This window comes from Pteronotus mesoamericanus, unplaced genomic scaffold, assembly GCF_021234165.1.
Source record: "Pteronotus mesoamericanus isolate MK-2021 breed Mesoamerican mustached bat unplaced genomic scaffold, CSHL_Meso_final contig_25, whole genome shotgun sequence".
Lineage (NCBI taxonomy): Eukaryota > Metazoa > Chordata > Mammalia > Chiroptera > Mormoopidae > Pteronotus > Pteronotus mesoamericanus.
The window spans coordinates 4,849,750-4,868,584 of NW_026555105.1; the positions used below are offsets into that span (position 1 = coordinate 4,849,750).

Consider the following 18,835-nt stretch of genomic DNA (forward strand, 5'->3'; position numbering starts at 1 on the left):
AACAACCCGGGCAGCGGCAAGTCCATACTGCCAACGACATGATTCACAATGGAACCCATCTTCTCTAAGTGGAGGGCGCAGCCAAGTGTTATTTATTACAACCGACTTACGACCAGACCAGATTCACTGTGTGGACACAGCGAGGCGACGTTGCTGCTGCCTGACTGCGAGCTGTTGGCTTCTAATAAGAACTGCAGGCCTGCCTTCCAAGGATGGAAAATAAACAGGCAGAGGTATTTTATTCTTATTTATTTTTACCGCCATGATTTGGTGTCTAAGGCCCACAGCAGCCCTGTTCGTGGTATGTCTACACTGGGAAAGGGGGCTCGTGGGTGGACACATGTTTAGATAATTCAGACCAACCCTCCTGCTTTCCAAGAAGAGTCTCCCTTCATTCCTTTTATTTTTAGATATGTTTTAAAGATTTTATTTATTTTTTAGAGAGACGGAAAGGGAGGGAGAAGGAGAGGACAGAAACGTCGATGTGAGAGAGAAACATTGATTGGTTGCCTCTTGTTGGCACCCCGACCAGCAACCAACCTGCAACCTAGGCATGTGCCCTCTGCAGGAATCGAACCAGCGACCTTGTGCTTGGTGGGACGCTGCCCAACCCACTGAGCCACACTGGTCAGAGCTCCCTTCATTTCAACGATAGGTTTCATGCCTACGCTTTGCATGTTGCTTGACTGCTGTTCTTTTAATTCTTATGTGTATACTAATCCCCAAAGGTAACTCTTATGAATCCCTATTTTAGAGGTCAGGAAAATGACAGACAGATTTAAGTAATGGGACCAAGGTCACATGCCTGGGAAGTGGCAGACTGGAATTTGATCCTAGGTTTCACTGGCTCCAAAATACCATATTGCTTCATCATAGTAAGTATTACCCTTCACCAACTTCATTGCTGGTATTAATTACCCATCTTCATAATAGACTGGGAAAATATGAGTGAGTGTTTCCTCTTTGCAAATGAAGAACCAGAGGCCAGGAGGTGAAATTGTCCCCACCGCCCACGCAGCTCTTTCCTAGAGAAGCTGAAATGAAGCCAAGATTTGTCTGCATCTCAAATCTAGTTTCTTCTGACTCTATCCAGTGGTCCCCAAAGTGCATTCTGGAAAGTCCAAGTCCCTTGAGATGCTCTAAGAAAAAAAGATGTTCTTTCATTCATTTGTTTATGTTTTAAACAAAAGCTCTTCAAAAATGCCAAACGCCTTCCCCCTCGTCACAGCCCGTGCATCTGCTGCGCCCCTCGCCGGGGCGGGAGGTGCCCTTCCCATGACTCCGCCTGGATGATTCCTGACCCACGTCATCCCCTGGCTAAAATGTAAGAATGACCTTTCCTTACCCTGGAATCTAGACCAGGTCCCCAGATTGCCTCTCTCTCACCTCCCCCTTGTCATGAATAGTGTTTTGATGTGTGTGAATATTGGTTAGAGCTCGCCTCTCCCCTGAGCCTTCGGGAGGCGAGGGGTGGTGACGGCCGTGTCCAGCGAAATGCCAGCCCGGTGCCTGGCCCATGGGTGTCGCTTAGTGAAGACGCTTGGGCTTTTCTTCATCCTTGGCCCTTGCTCTCTGTGGAATCACAGAAAGGAAAACGAATGGCCTCACCACCATTTTGCAGCTGGTGACGTGATGGCCCAGACGTCACACGCATTGCGTGGCGATGAGTTCACTTGTTCTGGTTCTGGACCCAGGGCCCCGTGTTTAACCACTTATATCTGATTTCATCCTCAACACCCGTCAGGAAACCAGGGCTTGGAGCTGTTGAGCAGCTTGCCCAAGTTCACAGGTAAGAAGTGGCACGGAGTTACCCAATTGTGCCTCCCGCCTCCGAGTGGGCTCCCCATGCTCACCCCGCTCCACGCTGGGTCACCCGCAGAGATGCTGCCTTACTTGTCTGGGGTAGGCCTGCGCGTTGGGTTTTTAAGATTCCTGGGGGATTCTAATGGGTTGCCAAGATTGAGAATTATTGCTCTACGGCACCATTGATTGATTGATTGATTACTGCCATTTAATCAATTAACCCTTCTTGCAGAGACTCAGCAGAATACATGACTCATTCAATCCTACCACAGAGGTCCTACATTCTTCACTCTGTCTCTGTATCTCTCTCCCCTCCCCACTCTTAAATCTGCATTTCTATGTAGATTAAATTCCTTCAGGACACGCACAAATATAAAAACAAACCCACAATGCACTACTGTTTCTAAAGACAGCCACCCATATTTACAAGTCCAGACACAACAGTCTAGTTACATCGCAGATAAAAGATTGAGCAACAAAATTTCCATACCAAGGAAGAATTTGAGACCTTCCGCCCCTGGGAGCTGTTGATTGGTTTGCACTTCAGCGATAACAACAGTCACTATTATTAGATGAGGAGGATTCACCTTGTTCTAGGCGCTGTGTGAGGCTGGTGAGGGACTGAGAGGCACTCACACCAAAGCCAAAGTGGGTACTTCCAGCAGGACCTTTCCACAAAGGCTTTACAATGGAAAGTAAAGGGATGGCCACTGTTTTGATAAAAGGTGCAGCCTGGATTTGAACCCTCCTCAGTTTACCCCTCCCTCACCTTCATTAGACACTCTCTCTCTAGAGAGGTCTCCTAGAAGCCTCTTCAGACCCTACCTGTGATGCTGTTCATGCACTGAAAAAACACTGAACCAGGCTTGTTTTCTGGAAGGAATTCAAGCCTTTCCTCCACCCCCAAATCAGCTGTTGAGAAGCAACGATATGTATTTTAAATGTCTCACTTATAAAATTTACTATAAAACGTTCGGTCCTTCAAAGCATAGCTACACATGAAGCAGGAGGGCGGACCCCTTATGTTTTGTGTGAAGGAAGTTAGGGGACGTTTGGGGGGAAGGGCCCGTAGCTGCAGCTGCCCCCTCCGAGGCCAGGGCCGGGGGCAGGGCCGTGGGTGTGAGCAGCAGCCACCGATGTGGGAGGGACGCGGATGAAGGCTTGATTGACAACACGGGAGCCAGTGTTATGAACTGAACTGTGTCTCCCCAAATGCATACGTTGATGTCCTCACCCACCCACCTCAGAATATCACTGGATTTGGGGACAGAGCCTTTAAAGAGGTGATCAAGTTGAGACCATGGAGGTGGGCCCTCACCCAGCCTGACTGGCGTTCTTGTAAGAAGAGGATGCTAAGACACGCGGACAGAGCCCGCAGGAGGTGCACGCACGCCGACGGAAGGCCGCGTGAGGACTCGGGGAGGAAGCGCAGGCAAAGGCAGAGCCACGGTGGGGAAGCCGCGTGCTCCGAGGGCGGCAAAGGAGGGCGATGGGAAAGGCAGGGCTCGCCCGCGTGAATATCAGGGTGGCTGCTTCATGAAGGGCCCGGGGAGGGGCTCCCTGGGAGGTGACGCTTGTGCACAGAGTCCAGGGGATGCATGATCTTGGGTGGAAAAAAATTACATCTTTTCCTTCACTGAGCTCTAACTAAAATTCAGCATTTCCTTCACTTATGAATGCAGATACCAAATTGTAATAGTGGTAGCCGCCTCGTGATTTTATACCACCAATGTTCTCACCTAAATGTCACAGATTTTATGTCACATTACAATTGTTGCCAATATCTTGCAATATTAGGTTCACTGATTACTGTGAAATTACGGTGGTTATTAGCCTTAGTGTTGGGTGTGCTACTTAATGCACAGGGTGGGGCAAAAGTGGGCGTACGGCTGTGAGTACCGCACACACCGAGTTTATTCTTGTGTTATTACTTATTAATTATTGTATTACTTTCCATATGAACAATTGTAAACCTACTTTTGCCCCACCCTGTATATACAGAAATTAATGTATTACTATCACAGATTGCTGTCTTTAATATTTGATAACTGTATTTCCATGATGTTTTGAAACCTATGTGTTTGACTTTAGGCCTTTGAAGCATTACATTTGCGAAGGCCGCCATGGGCCTCACTAGATGGCCGAAGTCTGCAGCCTGAAACAATCAGAGCCTGGTGGCCTGAGGGAGCCAAGGGCCTCCTCTATCAAACAACTCTTAACCTTGGACAGGCATTACAGGGAAGCTGGTGAAGCCTGGAATTCCGAGTAGCAATTGCTACTCAAGTCATTCAACTTTATGGCAAAGACAGGACAGAGATGACACTGCAGACAACAACTTTGTGTGTATTCGTGTGTGTGTATTTGGAAATGCCCAGCTGTTTATCTGTTGTTTCTGGAGAGCAGATCTGTTGCTCTCACCAGATTCTCAGAAAGATCTTGACCCGTACACGAGTTTGGAACCAGCGTCCCAGAAGGAGGGGCCTCCTTCTGAACAAGGCTGTGATTCAGGAGGATCCTAAACATCCAATGTAGCTACTGTCTGGAGAGACCCATTTCTCCCTGGACCCCACGCCCACCCTGTTCTATTTTGTCCGATCCAAAGCGTCACATCTGCCCGAAGCCAAGAAAATTCCATCCAGGCAGGTACATGAGTGGCTACAAAAGTGTTTGCAGGAAGGATTCCATCTCTGTCTGCTCACGTGTGAGGAGGGAGCGCCAGAGGCTCCTGAAGTTAATCTTCATTAACGCATCAGCGGCTCTTCCCCTCCTGGTTTTAAATTAAGATGCCCTGGCCACTCTGCTTTCTTCCCTCTACTCCACACACACAATCAGCCAGCAAAGCATGTTAATTAGACCTCCTCTATTATTAGAGCACGCGAAAAAAAATATTCATGGCTGGGCTGAAGGACCCCAAGCTAGGAGAGAGAAAGGTAATCATTTAATTTGTTGTTGTTTCCATAAATCAGGGCCCAGTCATCAATTTCACCACATATTTGAGAGCACATGTTATTGACAATGTGTTCGTGGAGAAAAATGGAGTTTGCTGGCAAAGTTGTTCCATTTTCTAAAGATTAAATTGTTCATTGTACAGGCCGCCATCTGCCCGCCCTAGAAGAGATTCAGTTGTTGGCAGAGGCACTCAAAGTCTAAAAGATAGAAGTTAAATTTCTTTTTTTTTTTTTTATTGCTATGCATAACCAAAGGTGAAGTCACCCATCCATCCATCCAACTATCCATCCAATACTTATCAAGTGTTCCTTTGTGACACCAGGTAGCTTCCAAGGAATGATTCCTGTGGAAGGAACACACATAGCCGACTGATAACCCTGTGGTCCTCATTCATGCGTAGGACCTCTGAATGGCTGGCATTTCTGTCCTCCAACCAAACCTGTGCGCTACCAGGGGTCCAACAGAACTCTGATGGGAAAGACAAGTTTCTGCACTCACAGATCCTGCTAGTCTCTGGAGGACAGCTAAGGCAGGAACATCTAATAGCTGGACAACACAAGACAGGCATGGAGAAGACCACAAAGTAGAGGTGGAGCTCATTTCCGAGTAGAAGCTTCTTGGAAGGACTGAGCCGAAGAATTTGGAAGAACCATGACATGGTCCTCCACATACATATTGTGCTTTTATGCATATTCTCCCTTGTTGTAGGTGAAGTTGTTAAGGCTCGGAGAGAGGAAGTAATTGGCTTCCTATGGGCCATGGACTGTGCTGAGAGCTTTTATTTGTTTGTTTATTTAACCCTCACAACAACCCTAAGGGGTGAGGTCCTTTGAAAAGAGAGACATGGAGGCAGAGAGAATCTCAACACCTTTTCCAAAGGTCCCAGCTAGGATTTGAATCAAGAGCTCTCTGAGTTTGGGGACCACATGTTTAACTGCCACGTGGTCTTGCCTTCCAATGCTGCCCAGTGGGTAGAAGTGGTTACTAATATCAAAAAGGCAGTCTGTGCAGAGAAAGACAAGTACAGAGAAAAGTACATAGGCTTTCACTTACACATGGACTCCACCGAACAAATAAACAGACACACAAAAGAGAAATAGATCGACAGCTATCAGTGGGGAGGGGCCTTCGCGGGCGGGGTGAAAAAGGGGAAGGGGTTAAGAAGTACAAGTTGGTGGTGACAGGTTAGTGACAGGGATGTACGTGCAACAGAGTGTAGGGAGCACAGCCAATTGCAGTATAATGACCATGTGTAGGGCCAGGTGGGGGCTTGAAACACTGTGGGGACCGCGCTGTAACGTGCGTGATTTTCTGGCCCCTACGCTGTACATCTGAAACTAACACAGAGTAATATTAAATGTAAACTGTAATTGAAAAATAACATATATTTTTAAAAAAAGAAAAAAAGGCAATCGGGGTAATCTGGGAGGACCGATGCAAACTTCACATTTTACAGGAAGCTGCCGGATACCTTAACCAAGCGGTTGACGTTAACGTCACCGGTAATGACACACCAACACCACGGAATCCCCGGTGTAACACATGAGGAGAGCACTTCGTTTCCATGGTATTCTTGCCCAAAATGCATAACCTCGATCAATCATGAGAAGCTGTTGACAAACCCAAACTGGAGAGCATTCTACAAGATAGCTGACCAGTCGGTGCTTGTCAAAAGTGTAAAAATCATAAAAGACAAGGAGAGATTGAGGGATTTTCACAGATGGGGGGAGGAAGAGACACAACAACCAACTCCAACGTGAGATCCTGAATTAGATCCTGGAGCAGCAAAAAGAAATACGGGTAATATTCAAATAAGGTCCATAGTTTAGTGAATAGCATAGGTTAGGTAAGATATTCACAGTGCAGGAAAGCTGGGTGAAGCTTCTCTCTACTATCTTTGCAACTTTAAGCCTAAACTTGTTTCAAAACAAAAAGTAAAAAAAAGAGGAGGGCTGTTAGATACATTCCCATGAGATTTACCAAGTGGCAGAACAGGCCACCCTTCCCCACTTTTCTCACCTACCACCAAATCTATCTAGGAAAAGACCAGACGGGTTCATTGAATGATGGTTGAGGGGGTGGCGGAAGCCAGGTGAGTGACACCTCAAGGAACCCTTGAAAGGCCTGGGTTCCACCAGGAGGGGAGATGGCCACCAAGCGTTCTGTGGGCAGCGCTTAGGCGGCAGACTCTGCTCTATACCGTCACGACTGAGAAGGAGCAAGAGATTGGATAAAGATGGTACAGCCACAGAGGACCAAGCAGCTCCCCTACGCGCTCACTGCTTTGGCAAGAAGAAAAAAATGTGTAAGTTTTCTGCAGTTTACAAGCTCTCTTGCTGCTCACTGGTACCCAGCCCTAGAGGGAAGAGGATGATGTGTGAACCCTGAGTGGGCAGATGCTCAGCAAGTTAGAAGTCATCCTGCAGGGAGGACACCTTCCACATTCGTATCCCAGACTCCCATCGACCCACTCCTGCCCCACTAGAGGGCCAGGCCACGGATGTCCACCCTGCCAGGGACACTGGCTGATGAGGGAGGATTTCCACAGCACTTCATTAACGTGAGAGGCTGCCCCCTTTCCACCAATCCTCCTTCCAAAACCCAACACATCAAGAAAAAAGGAGCCAAAAGAAGGGGAAGGGATGAGTGAAAGGGCTGACCCGCTCCCTCCCTGTGCCGAGGCTGGGGGCAACCACAGGGACACGGCTCTTTTTCATCCCACAGGAGGCCAGTGTGGGCGTGTTCCGCTAGCACTGATACAGGAGTGACAGCAAGCAAGTCCAATCACACCAGCTCTTTTTGGAACCACTGCTGGCGTCACGTTCGATAGGCCAAAGCGTAGCTGAGCCTAGAATCAGAATGAGAGGACAGATATTCCATTGCCATGGACTGGTGGCTCTGTTGGTTCGAGTGTCGTCCCAATACGCCAAGGTTGTGGGTTCGATCCTTGGTCAGGGCACATACAACAATCAGCCAATGAAAGCATCGAAAAGTGGAGCAACACATCAATGTCTCTCTTTCTCTTTCTCTCTCTAAAATCAATAAATAAAAATTAAAAAAAAAGAACTACAAATGGACATGGTGAATGGCACCCATGCAGGGGAGGATTAAGAACTGGGGCCTTTTGTAAAATCTACTACAACAGTTATGCAGGTAAAGGGAAGCGTGGGGACCGAACCCAGGTGCCGTCCAGCTCTGAGGCCTGTGCTCTTTCTCTGTGTCCAGCTGGCTCCCTTGTACCAGTGGGTAAGTCTTGAATGATAGAGGCGTGAGTTCCAAGTAGGATGGCAGGACATATGGATAACACAAGGTCCAAAATCATCAAAGCTGCTCTTTGGGTTCCTACGCCCTTTCCCGGTTTCATTTCCTGAGCAGATTAGCAGTTTCGCTGCTTAGGCAGGGAGCTGAGACAATTCTTGGGATCATACTCCTGGAGGCCGGCCAGTTTGCACAGCTCCAGCACTGCTGGGTGGCCTGGGCACCCACTGGGCCAGGGCATCAGGCACCCGACTCTGCTGGACACGCTCTCCTTGGCCGATGTCCATGGTCAATGGGTAGAGTCCTCAAAAAAAAGTCAGTTCAATTAGGCTGGGGAAGGGGACAGTGCATCTTTGAGTAATGAGGTTGGGGAACAGGGAAAACATTTTCCACTAGCTCATGTCTCACTGTATGGCATTCCGATTTCATGACACTTCATAATAAATCATTGCTTATCACTCACTTGGGAGCAGAACATGGCTCCAGTTAAGATTCGTTAGTGATTGTAAGGAAGAAACATGAATCGCCGTATATCAGGGCTGCTTGATCATCTTCCTGTCCACTGTAGGTGCTTTTTTTAATTGTTATATTTACTGTAACTGTTGTTTAAGGCATAAATAAGTGGCAGGAAAGAGCACCAAATATGAATAATGAAAATGAATTTATCTTATTGATGCGTTCATGCGAGCGTTTGACAATTATTCTGCACAGCAGTTTGCATCCAGCGTCGGTAGCTGCTCTGATCAGAGAAGTTCCCTACACTTTAAGTTTCTCCCTTTCTCCCCACCCCCCACCCCGTATTTTATTGCGGGTAATGTCAGCACGTTCGTACGCAAGGATGGCGGCTCTGGCGCATGTGTTATTCCAGCTTGGGGCTTTTGCTTTCTGAACCATGGCAGCCTCCATTCTCACATTTGTTACAGCTATTCACTCAGATCCAAGGGGGCAGGGGAAGGTGATTTAAAGAAGAGCCAGGGCTTGGGCTGGGGTTGGGGAGCAACGTGCAAGATAAAAGCTTTAGAGATGTTCCAGCTGGTGTGTCATTTGCGATGAATAAGGACTTTCGTGAGAAAGTCCTGGCTGTGGAACCAGACCACCCTGGGAGGCTTGTGATAAAAGCACCAAAGGTTTTGGGCGCATGGACCCTTGGATGTAGCTGAGACCCTTACTCAGCTGGGATGGCTGCAGGGGAGAGAATCCGTGGCATTGGACAGTCGAGGGGGCTGCCATGTTCTCTTGCAGATGACAGGAAACCACAGTCTCGTCCTTGGAATGCTGATGGGGCTGGTTACCTCCTGCCCGCCTGACTTCCCCAGAAGCCCCTGCCTTGTCCCTTCACATCCCTCCCCATGCCAGTCACAGCCACCGTGGGTAAGAGGGGCAGCCGTCAGTAGCTCTCATTGGTACCCATAGAACTTTCTGGCGGAGTTAAGGTGACGCTCTCTGTTGCCGGGGCGCATTGCCTAGCAGTCATTTCTTTTTCTTGGAAGTATCTAGACCATTCCAGATTGTTCTACAGAGAAACATAACGGACCCACGGCGCCAGAAATGGAAGAGAAGGTTTTTGAGAACTTGGGGCTTTAGGGCACCATAGCCTTAGGCATGAGGCCAGAAGAGAAGTTTTGTTTGAACTAGGATGATGTATGCAGCCCATTGGACCAGTTCGGGAGCCCCGTCCTGGGAAACTTGTCCATCCCAGGCCAGCCGGACCCGATCCTCCCCCCGGCCCTCACTCTGCTGGCGTCACTGCTTTCATGCTGGCCCCGCAGCCATGAAAGCCACTGTGAAGGCCAAGTCTGGAGGCGGCGGAGGCACGCAGGACAGCGGTAGCCATCTCATAAATGCTGAGAGGGCTTCACAGGTGCTCCGTTCACCCCGTGGCTGCTGACCACGTGTCTGGAGGCCAGGCCCGGCCCCCACGGTTTCCATGGGCGCGAGCTCCCTTCGGTGGCGGGACTCTGGGGTCTCACGCTCATCCTGGGTGCTTTCAACGCATTTCTCATTATCCCTACTCTTCTGAGCCCTACCCTGCAGAGTTTGTATTCTCTGGCCCATTTCACAGATGTGAAAACTGTCGCCCAGAAGAGGTTAAGTGATTTCTCCAAGTTCTCCCAGTCAGTAAGCGGCACAGCTGCTTAGGTCTGATTGCAGAGCCCTTTTGATCCAATGTGCGTCCACATCTATTAACTTGTTTGCAGCCTTAGGTCTGCCTTGGGTGCCTGGTGAGACGGAAGGGGAACCTGAAGCCCAGAGAGGCCAGGAGATGTAATCAAGGCCACTCAGCGCTTCTGAGAGGGAGAGCTGAGAGTAAAAATTTCTAAATCCGGGTGGCCCTTTGCACCTAAGTTTCTCTCTCTCTCTCTCTTTGTGCAGGGGAAGGAAATGCAGACCAGAGACTCTTCGATTTCTCTTCTCTTTAGAATTGATAAAGATGTTGTGCTTTTTCATACTTGACTATTTTATTTATTTATTTTTTATTCTCATCCGAGGACATTTTTTCATTGTGTTTTAGGGAGAAAGGAAGGGAGAGAGAGAAACAGTGATGCGAGAGAGAAGTATTGATCGGTTGCCTCCTGTACAGGCCAGGATGAGGGACTGTACGCGTTCGGACTTGGGGTCACATGCGCCCGCAGCGGTCGGACCGGCAGCCTAGGTAGGTGCTCTGACCGGGCATTGAACCTGCAACTTTTGTTTACTAGACGACGCTGCAACCTCTGGAGCCACACCAGCCAGGGCCGTGCTTGAATGCTTTTAAAGTGTGTTGATTATATATTGAAATGGTACTTCCCATATTTTCAAAATATTTAAAAGATTGGCTCTTTAAACATCAAGACAGAAACATTAGGCTCACTTAGCAGATTTATAAGGGCTTTAAAAATATTTCGTAGCATTTCAAACACTCCCCTCGTTTGGCTGGAGGAGACAAAGGGTGACCACTTGCATGCAGGGAAAAAGGATTGGCAAGAAAATGCAGCCAATGCTTCCAGCAAAGGTGCCCATTTGGAACGAAGTGAGGGTGGATGTTCGGAAACCAGTCTCAATGCAAAACCGTAATTTCTGCAAATGGTTGTGTCTTGGGACGGCATTAACACATTCAACCTGCTCTTCAGAAATGAGGATGTGCTATTAAAAAGGCATCCCATTCCTACGCACAGACTAAAGTTTTGTCTTAGGCGGGATGAGACATTACCGTCAATTGTTTTTTTACTTCCAAAACAGTTTAATACTGATCAGGCACGGAGCTCCCGTCCACACAAGGCAGAGCTTAATTTCCCCCCAAACCTCTGCCACCTCACAAACAGATATCGGAACAGGGGAATACATATTTGACAAGGCTGGTAAGGCAACTTCGCTAACGATTTTTGAGCAACCTCCAACTGAGGCCTAAATGCCGACAATATCCATAAACAACGCTACACCGCCCAATTAGGGAGGCAGAGACACAGCGTCCTGTCAGGGACATTTGCATGGCTGAGAGTCTGCGATCAGAGCTCGGTGAGGGATGGCCCCGAGTGACGGGGCTGCGCAGACGGATGACTATCATTACGATATTACGGGGACTCACACCTTCCCAATTACTGGCAGGCTCCATTAATTACCACCGCATCTCCCTAATAGAATCCTTGCTCCGGCTTATCAGCGCCTTCCCTCTGTCTACCTAAACCCCCACTCAGCAGTCGATCACCTATGAAAAATTAGACAGTGCAGCTGCGAGTGGCCTATTTAAAGGAGAAAGAAAAATGAACCTGCGAGAGGAAGGGGAAGGTGCAGGAACGAGGACGTCTAAAGCAACAGACGCAGCCTTCTAGCCACACGGGCTTTGTTTTTCCTTCCCAGAAGTGCCACGGGCGGTTGGGGGCAGTGTTAAGAAGATACTTGGTGACAAGTATAGGAATGTGAGTGTCTCATTCATACACACACACACACACACACACAAACTCACACACACACTCGTTCCTTGGTTAAAATCTTCCGTTGACTTTCGTCATATATAAAGTAAAACCTAAGTTCCCACCCATGTCTCTAGCTTCGTGGTCTCTTCTTCCTCACCAGCTAAGTCCTGCCTACTCAGTCTTGCTTTCTGCTTCTCTGACGCATTACACGCATAACTGCCTCAGGGCCTTTGCGCTTGCCGGTCTGTTTCTTTTCCTAGAACATGGTTCACACGGGCCAACTCAGCTGGCAGCTTGTTTTTATACAGTCCTCAAGCGAAAAAAGCATTTACATTTTTAAAAGGTTAAAAGCAGAAATAAATAAATGAATAACAGAGCAAAAGGGAGGAAGAAGAGGAGAAGGAGGAGAATAAGAGGAAGAAGAAGAAAAAAAGGAGAAGCAGCAGCAGCAGCAGAAAAAGTTTGCTGACACCTGGGTTAGAACAACATACTCCCAGATCTTCTCAGGGTAGGCCCCTATTTTCATTCAGGTCTCCTCCCACGTCACCCCCCAGAGATGTTGTCCCTGAACACTCACTCTAGGGCAGCTCCCTTGCTTCATCTTCATCACAGCACCTGTCACCAATGAATGCTAACTTACTAGTTGCTTATATTAGCTGACCACCATGGTTCTCCGCTCTGACTGCTCATGGAATTGCCTAGAAAGCTGTTAAAAGCACTGGTGCCCATGACGGATTCCCAGAGAATTTGGTCCCATGTGTTGGGATTGGGACCCAGGCCTTGACATACATGCATCTTTTAAGCGTCCCCTGTGAGGCTATGAATAGCCAAGCGTGGGGGCCGCTGGCTGTCCTCTGTTTCTTCCTACTGGAACCCTGGCTCCCTGAGCTCAAGAATGTGGCCCATCTTGCCCGCCGCTGTGATCCTGGGACTTTGAGCTGTTCATGAGAAAGAGGAGGCGCTGGGTCAATGTTCAACGACCAAATTAAAGTATATTTATCATATACACGTACAAAGAATTGAGGATGACAGCTATGTGACAATGATGTAGGGTCTTCCAAGCTGAAATGATGCATCAAAAATGGGTGACAATTCCAGGAACTCCTTGCGGTGGCAGGAGACTCAGCCCCTGTTAAGGGTAATGGGATGAGTCTCCTGAGCTGTCATCTTGTTACAATCAACAGCGTTCTCAGTTATCAACTGCTTTTACAATTACGGGTGATAATCCTCCCTGTACAAAGATTCAGCAACCACCAAACTCGCTTCCTCTTTCAAATTAACTGTACTGAAAAGAGCAGAGATTTCAATCCTTCATCTGTTCACAGATGATAAAACATTTCCAAATCGTCAGCGATCGCATTTTTTTTTTAAATTCTAAGAACGGCCAACTGTTCCCAGTGATTTCGATTACATTTCCTACCTATTATTTCATGTAATGGCATCCCTTAAATTTTAAATTAGCTTTGAAGAATAAAAATAATTGAATTCCTGCTGTTTTGTGTACATAGAGGGTGACAGGAGCTAATGTGATAATTTAAACTGTAAATGAGTCTTCACTTTGTGTTCATTAATTACAGCTAATTACTGAATTACAAACCTTCTTGGTTAGGCACTGTTATGTATTCATGTAGCATGTTGAATCTCCAGCTGGTATAAAACTGTTTTATAGACTTACAAGCTGACACACCAAGCTACCACTGAAACAATTCAGTTTGAAAACAAGGAGGGGAGGGGGGTGGGAACACGTTGCTGCAAATGCTTCTTGAAATTAAAAGAACAGACACAGTGCTTCCAACTCATATCTTTGGGGATGGAGGCTCTTGCACGTATAATTAGAACAATTTATGCCACGGGAAAGAAAAAGAGCACTAGGCTGTTCTCCACTCTGGTGAAAATCTATACTAGAGCATATCATTTGTGAGGCTCAAGTGTTCCTGCCCTTATCTTCTTGTTCCCTGGAAACTGAGCATCATAATTATTTATTAACTGATCCTGCTCTTAATAACAAAGCAGCACAAAAGATGCCAGAAATCCTGCCCATTCTTTACAAGCAGAAATGGCCGGAAAGACAGACAGGTCAAGGACGGGGTCATGGTGCATTCTCTCATATTAAGTTAAAAAACAACATTTTTCATCGTGAGCTAGGCACATGGGATTATTAAACATTAGTCCCTTCTGCACCATTTGGACACGTGAGGAAAGGCCCGGGGATGTCCGGTGAACTGTGATTTTCTCCAAAGGAGCTGGAGGAGTACTCACACAGGTGGGTGATCTCCGCTTGGCCGGGTTAAGTGTCAGAAGAAGAAATATGCAAAGCCAGCAGGAAAGTTCTTTAGTCTCGTCACTCTCCTCATGTTTTCCATTCTTCAGATAATTTTATTGAGCATTTACTTTATGAGGACAAAAGGCCAGGCGTTATGAAGTATCAAAGTATGAATCAGCAGGGACTTTGAACCTGCCATAGATGGTTCCTTGGGGAATCACCTTTCTTTCATTCTCAGGCCATGGCCTTGACCTTGGGGGGGGCTCACCCCAAATCCAAGCTACAGGGATGGACATGTGACTCCATCTGGCCAATCAGTGCGTTCCATTCTCCTGTCACAGTGATTGGCCTGGGGATGGACACATGACTCAAGTCAGTCCAATGCAAGGTTTTTGCTGGAACTCTTTTCTTTGGAGAGCTTTAGCCTGGAGGGTCTGGGGGTGGGGGCAGGTGGTTTCTGATCCACCATGAGTGGGAAACCTGTCTGAGAATCACGCCACTGCAGAGGAATCGAGATCTAAGAAGCTGATAATGCCGGATTGCCAATGACACTATTTAAGCATTGCCTGAATCTAGTTACACCGTTGACCTTCACAGAGGTCAGTACATTCCCTCTGTGTTTTCACTGGTTTGGGTGGCTTTTCTGTCTTGTGCAGTCCATAGTCCTTACTGGTGCGTAGATGATAATGGACCGAGATGCAGGCGGACACCGGCCACACAGAGGAGCATCGGATCTTTTCTAACTTGAAAAAGAAAAGGAAAGGAGCGGGGAGACAGAAAGGCTCTCTAGAGGAGATGGTGTTTCAGCAGGGATTTAAAATAATGGAAGGATTATACGGCGGGGGCAAGGAGGAGAAAGGGGGCAAAGAGGAGAAAGGGGGCGAGAAGATGGAATTCCAAGGCAAGTCTGGGGCTTGTAACAGGATCACACAGAATTTCTGGGCCAAGAATGCATGAAGGGGAGAAAAAGCCCGACTGAAATAAGCCGCGGGGCCCAGCCCTTCGCGTCTTACCCAGGTAGGTCATTCACGATGTCAGGTATAGAAGCATCGACAGGCCATGGGGTAGCGTGCGGCCTACCCAGGGCAGTCTCAGGCTTCTGGCTTCGGTGTTGTGAATTTCACTATCGTAATGACTTTGGGCCGGATCGGGGTGACTAGGGTAGTTTCTTGGTGGTGAGAGAAAAGAAGGTGACCTCTCTCCTCCGTCATTAATCACGGGTAGGGTTTGTCTCTCTGAGATTTTCCCACGGCGTGAGCTTCACGCTTACACGTCAGGGCTCTGGAAAGATGGTAGCTGTGCTCATGGTGTTGTTATGTTTCACCAGACACTGTGTTAAATCCTTTAAGAGCAGCACCAACAAAAATAGGGACAGCAAACTATAACTGAGTGCTTACTGCATCCCAGGCTGCAGGAAGTTGCATGATGGGAACAGTACATTTTCATCGTCATCGTATTGAAAACAAACATTAATGGAGAGCTCACTGTGGGCCAGGCACTGTGCTAAGTGCTTGTCTTGCATTATCTTATTTAATTTTCATAGCAGCCCTGTGAGGTAGGAAGTATTATCAGGCCCATTTTACAGAGGAGTTTCAGAGAGGTAAAGTGACTCACCCAAAGTCACAGAGCAAGTAGGGGAGCTGGGCCTCGATCTTAAGAAAACCGGGTTCTCAAATAGATGCTCTTTGCTACCTGGCTCTCATGGCTTCCCTTCTGTTGCTTTTTCATATGGATCCCTTTGCACTTTTGTTTAAGATTCTTTCTGCACTGTGTCCTCATCACTCTGGGAAAAAGGAACTAGATAAGAAGAGTTATCTAGATAAGCAACACTACTAGATAAGTAGCATTGCGTACTAGCGTTGCAGAGCAGCCTTTGTCCTGTCTCAGTGTGGTCTTTATTGCTTCCCCTGCCGTGGGTTTCCTCCTCTTGGTCTTTTTGTCTACTGGCATCTTGCTCTAGAGTCTCCTGTAGAGCCTGGCCTTTGGTAGGTGCTCAGATATTTTTGGTCAGACTGACTGTGTTGAAGTAAAGTGTTCCTTACCTAAGTTTTTAAGAGCCCGCGTGCTCTCCAGACCAACAAGGAAATCCCATGGGAAAGGGCTGCCTAGCTGATTCAGAAAGCTTCCTGTCTTTTGTGGTCAGGCGATATCACACATCCTGGATTTTCTTGGTTTTGTTTTCTTTCTTTTCCATTCATGGGCATTCAGAAAGATCGTGTGAAAAGAGCGCACACGGTCTCCTCTTCCAATGTGGAGGAGTTTGGGGTTGGGTTTAGGCAAAGCAGTCTGAGGAAACAGGCTCAAGCAGCCAAGGTGGCTCCAGCCTCCCCCCGCAGCTGTGTCTCTAGGCCAGCCTGCTTTGAGCGTGGCTAAAGAACTGTCTGTCAACAGCTGAAGTCCTCAGTGCCATGCCGATGGTCCCAGGACTGTCAGTCGACCTGGAGAAACCTCAGGAAAAAAAAGAAGAAGGAAGCCCACACTCTCCAAATAGAATCACAGTGGTTTCTGCTTGTTTTGTGGTTGTCCAGGCTTCCTAAGTTCAGTTTGGCAATGAATATTGCCAAATGAAGAGGGCAATGGATATTGGGTAGGCAACCCACAGCATGTGTTTGTTGTGTTTGTTGTAGCTGGGAGCCCAGTGTTGGCCTTCATTGTTACTGCACATGGAAACCAAGTCAAACAACTCTTAAAGGACAACTCAAATGTCCTTCTTCAAGTGACCACATCTGGTCTTCATGAAATTCATTTTCCTTTTTCCTTGTTGTTCTTCTAAAACCTGTTTCCAGGACCACATGTCTTAGCACTTAGCATTACTTTGTCTGGTGGGGCTGGGAGACAACTTCTCACGATGGTTCATGTCAATACCACATTTCTTGTGTGGTTAACACCTTGATGGTGAAGACAGTGGGCTTCAGGGTTCCCGCAGGCTTGGGTGCAAGCCCAGATGTGCCGCTTCCAAACTTAGTGACTCAAATGAGCCACTTGGCCTTTCACAAACTTAATTTCCTCCTCTGTGACAGGTAAATGATGGTATCTATGAGGTCATTGCGATGATTACATGAGATGGTTCATGTGCAACACTTAGTGTTCAGGTAAGTGCTCAACAGGTTATTTTGGTTGCTGTGATGGTAATGATGGTGATGATGACAATGACGACGACGATGATGACAATGACAGAGGCATCTAGTACTGTTTATATAGTTCATTGCACTCAGGACATTTCCAGCCAACACTATTTCCCGAGCCCACATTGGGTGATTCACGAATACCAATTCAGATTAGAAAACAGGTCTCCAACCAGTGCTGACTGCTGCATGAGGAGCGCCCGGGGAGGGGAGGATAAGGGGACGGATAGGGCCTCCTTGCACCCGGAATAATCCTTGGGATGGATGCTGTGGGTTGCCTACCCAATATCCATTGCCCTCTTCTGTCCTGCTGATAAATTTCTGGCTTTGTTTTCTGTGGCAATGTGCCCAACTAACCACTCAGGTCATGGGATCTTGCAGCTAGGAATGATACAACTACACAGTTCTGGCTGGGGAGGGTTAAGTGAAATTCTGCCAGGTAGAGGAAAGAAAGGTGGCTGGGACAGTTATTTTACTCCTTTCCTACCTTGAATGTTGACATCACGTCTAGTGGCACCAGCTCTCTTGTGACTATGAGGCAACAATGAAGAGACTCACAGAGACACCTTCTAACAGCATTAACCCTTTGACCCCACACCACTATTGTCTACTTCTGAGTGTCATGACAGTGAGGAAAGAAAATTCCCATTTTATTCAAATCCCTATAAGTAAAGTTTTCTTTTATTTGTAACCTAAAGCATTGCCAATGCATCACCTTCCTGCTTTTCTTTGACAGGACAGAAAACTCTGGAAGGCCAACAGAAAAAAAACAAAGTCTTCCGCGTGGCATGAGTAGTATGGAGGCATCGCATAGGTGCTGTAGGTTTTCTCTCCTAATGTAGTTACAGCGCAGCAAACCATGGGAATAACAGCTAGGAATAGCTGACATGAATTAAATGCTTATTCTGGGGCAGGTGCAGCACGTTACTGGCCACAGTGTAGGCACGCAAAGAAATATTTCTAATATTCTATAAAAACATAAACGGTAAGTCATGTGCCCCTACCGACAGTTCCAACAAATGGCTTATCATCTCCCCCGCCGCCATCACAGATTTACTTCACATTTTCCCCGATCTCTTCCTGTAAGTGTGAATGATAATAAACCCTGTAAATTGGAAGGATAATAATTCCTACCTTATAGGGTTGCTGTAAATATTAAATGGTATGCTATATGTAAAGAGCATGTTTGGGATTATTAATATTATCGCTATGTGCTAGGTACAGCATTTGGTGGCTTTTTTGTCTTACCTTGGTGAGACTAACACAGGGACAAACAGCTCATGGATTTGGGTCAAATCCATTCCGTGTTCTGGATTTCAGTTATCCGTGTTGGTAAAATGTGGATTTAAGACAGAACCGGTGTTTCCTAAACTTCTATCACATACAATCCCTCTGACTTCTGTCACATCATGATCACCTGTATTCTCTCTACTATTTTTTTACCTAATATTTTTCTTTAATATGAATCACATTTTGTTAGCCTCATTTTAAACAATCATATCCATAGAATCATAGATATGCAAGATGGGGCAAAAGTAGGTCTA

General features: G+C 47.1%; 1 protein-coding gene across 2 annotated transcripts in view; it reads right to left on the bottom strand.

Moving 5' to 3' along the window:
• TSHZ2 (teashirt zinc finger homeobox 2) overlaps positions 1–18,835 on the bottom strand; it is a 407,758-nt gene that overhangs the window by 10,315 nt on the left and 378,608 nt on the right. The window lies entirely within an intron of this gene.